The sequence below is a fragment of the Heterodontus francisci genome, chromosome 35, assembly GCF_036365525.1.
Source record: "Heterodontus francisci isolate sHetFra1 chromosome 35, sHetFra1.hap1, whole genome shotgun sequence".
In the NCBI taxonomy this organism is placed as follows: domain Eukaryota; kingdom Metazoa; phylum Chordata; class Chondrichthyes; order Heterodontiformes; family Heterodontidae; genus Heterodontus; species Heterodontus francisci.
This window is the reverse complement of record NC_090405.1, coordinates 17,442,702-17,446,003: the sequence shown is the minus strand read 5'-3', so window position 1 is coordinate 17,446,003 and position 3,302 is coordinate 17,442,702. Positions and strand designations below refer to the sequence as shown.

General features: G+C 42.7%; 1 non-coding gene across 1 annotated transcript; it reads left to right on the top strand.

Annotated features, from left to right (window-relative positions):
- Positions 1 to 2,477: 2,477 nt before the first annotated feature.
- On the top strand, positions 2,478 to 2,549 carry trnaw-cca (transfer RNA tryptophan (anticodon CCA)). Its single transcript has one exon. It is a non-coding gene; the product is annotated as a tRNA-Trp (tRNA).
- The last annotated feature ends 753 nt before the right edge of the window (positions 2,550 to 3,302 follow it).

Genomic DNA, 3,302 nt, shown 5'->3' with positions numbered 1-3,302 from the left:
CATATAGGTCTGCTCCGCTCCGCTCCTCTCCGCTCCCGGAAGGTAATTCACCAGCTTTTGCAGAAAAGTCGGTCTTAAGCTGTTGCAGTACCTGTTAGAAAGATAGTCTAAGCTATTCTGAAGTCATCTTCCAATGTCATCTACATGGAAGCAGGATTTTAAAGGATAAGATGTAGTTTTCAAAAGTCACTTCAATCTTGCTCAAGAGTCTTTTCAAAGAAGCCAAGTAAATCTTGATAAAAAGTCATATACATTTAGAGATCTTTTAAAAGCACTTCAATCTTGTTAATAAAAAGTCAGATGTAAATTTAAGAACTCTGATCAGGCTATGCTAAAAACTTACATACAATTAAGAAATAAAATACAACATTTAAAATGTCTGAACTCCCTCTGAAAGTTGACCACTGCTGCTGCCGGTGTCTTCCTGGAAGAGTGGAGCTGTTGTGTCAACAGAAAAGTCCTTCCCGAGCAGCCCTGAGCCTGTTGGTACCGGCTTTAATCCAACCCAGGTAAAAATCAGGGTACATTGTGGGCAATAAGCCCAAATTGCTGAACTACAGGTCCCTGTCACTTTAAAGAGTGGGCTGGTGCGATTATGATCAGAGGCTCCTTCTAAGCACATTTCTCACCACCACAACTTCCAGATGCTGGTGTTAGTGTGTGCATGTACCGGCAGTTGCAGTGCTGTTCAGACCCTCAATAGCAGTGAAAGTCTCAGAGTTCACCGCTATTGGGGCTGTAAAATCCAGGCCAATATCTCACAGTCCTGTTAGATTTGCTCTCCCTCTGTACAAAATCAAACTCCACACATTGTCTTTCACTCACTCCTGTTTCCAGCCCTGACGGTGCAGAAATCCCCTCTCAAAGGTACACAATCCAGTTGATTTCTGATCAAATACCTCCTTCCTCATTCAATAGAGGAAACAGAGACATGAACAGGAGTCAGGTGCAAGAAAGTTTCACCAACAGAGCAAAGAAAGGCACCAACAAAAGTCACCCCTACTTTCCAAATCATTTCACTGGAATATTCTTTCACTTGTTTTGTCGGATGACTGCAATAAATCTGAAAATGAGCACCATGAGGTTTGTGTTCACTAGTCACTTGTTCTCCTGTGTTTGTCTGTCAGGTTTGTAATTCAATTTGTATTGGATATTGAAGAGAATCTCTTTTCAAGATGATTACACATCGTACTGTGTTTAAAGCAACCAACTTGGAAAATGGCAGAAAATGAATGTTTCAATACCTGTGTGACCAGATTCTTCCAATGCTTTTCAACAGCTAGATTGATGATGCTTGTAATCTGTATCCTGTGGAGAATGGGAGAAGAGAATAAAAACATGGTGCATGAACAGGACAGACTGTGTAAAATGGGAGCACAGAAATACTGCCACCTCATTGAAAGTTAATGAGATTTATTCTAAGTCAGACACCTGTCCACAATGAACAAGTGAATACATTAATTGTCCACTTTCAATCTAAATGGGACTGAGGTTCCAACAGAGAAGTTTTCTGGAAAATACCTGCTGCAGTTTTAACATTGATGAACTGGAACATCTTATACTAACTTTCAAATAACTGTAGTGATTATACAATCACTCATAGTTCTCATAGTGGAGAGAAGGAGTTGTTTATAAATATAAGCAGAAAAACACATTTGTGGATTGGTGAATGAGCTTTATCTTTCTGAAATGTATTTGTCCATTGGTTGCAGGTCACTGGAAATTCTTTTTTACATTTCAATTGTAGCAGCAGCAGTTAGCAGCAAAATGTCTGATTAATCAGAGTAGTGGGTCTGGGAAACACTCAAACAGCCGAGACCCTGTAAAACAGAACTCCAAGTAATAGTTTAAATAAGGCACTGAACTGACAGAGTGGTAAAGGCCTGCTCAGGTCAGGAAAAAAAACCCGACACGAACCTGACAGAACCACATTGGACCCGAGCCCGACCTGGCCCGAGTATCTCCATTTATTCCCACGCCCAAACTAACCCGAGCCTTACCCGACCACCGGAATGTTCACTTTATCTACCTCCCGATTCCGAATCTACAGGAAGCTGCAGCATGAGCGCAATGACGTCATAGAGATGCTCACTTGCTCACTGAGCAGACTCAGAGTTTCCCTCCTTGATGACCCGGACTCCCAGCTTAGGTTGGCATTTCAACTTTTGACACTTATTAAACTCAACTTCCCAGCAGAGTTAAATGGAATACTTACTGTGTGTGTCCGACACGGACTCAGCCCGACCTGGACCCAGCCCAACCCGAACCTGGCCCGACCTGACCCGAGCCCGAAAGCCAGACCCGGAAGAGCGACCCAACACGACCCGGACCAGACACAGGTCGTCGGGTCCCGTCGGGTTAAGGTCGGGTGGCAGGCCTTTACAGAGCGGAGGTCAGATGAGGATTGAATTAATTTCAATCACTGAATCTAAACAAGAAGTAAATCTGCCAGGAATGGAAGACTTTGCTTTGTCTGTGAGCTTGTGGCACAACGGTAGCGCGTCTAACTCCAGATCAGAAGGTTGCGTGTTCAAATCACGTCAGGCTCAGTTATGTTTCACAGCAGCTCAAGTTCCTGGATTTTATATCAGAAGAGAGTTCGTTCTCTTGGAATATTCGTGCATGGTAGAATTTCAAGATCAACTTTAATAGATTAAAGTCCTGATTTCTGGTTCTGTTCCATTTCCATGCTCAGTTCTTATTTCACACTGTTTTATATCAGAACAATGTTTCAGGGATGTGATGTGTCCATTGTTTGTACAATCGCTCTGTCACCCAGTGTGAGAAATAAAACACAAACCGCACAGCGTGCGGCTCAAACCCATACCTGGCTCTGTCCATCGGCCGCTTAGTTCAGTTGGTTAGGACGCAGTGTTGATAACAACAAGGCTGTGGATTTGATCCCGATGTGCACTGTCACATGGTCAGTCATTAATTTGACACATTTTTGCAACACTTAAAATCCAACTTTTAGATACAAACAAGTTTACATCAAATGTCAAAGGGAATTTATTTTGAATAACATCCATTGCATCTTTGTCACTGGTCTGGAGTAACACAGAATTCTTTCCAATTATCTTCCGTTTGCTGATAAACGTTGAACTCGTGGCCTGTTCTCGTTAATGGTCACGAGCAGCAAAAACAGACAGAGCGAGTCTGACCGCCCAGAGATGTGGAAAAGGCTTCAGTTTGGGACATATGCAGCAAATCAAATGTTCACCCGGCCCCGAAAGATTCAAAAACTGGGGAAAAGGACACAGGAGATAGAGAATAAGCTAAAGCTGACAATGTAAATATTTCCC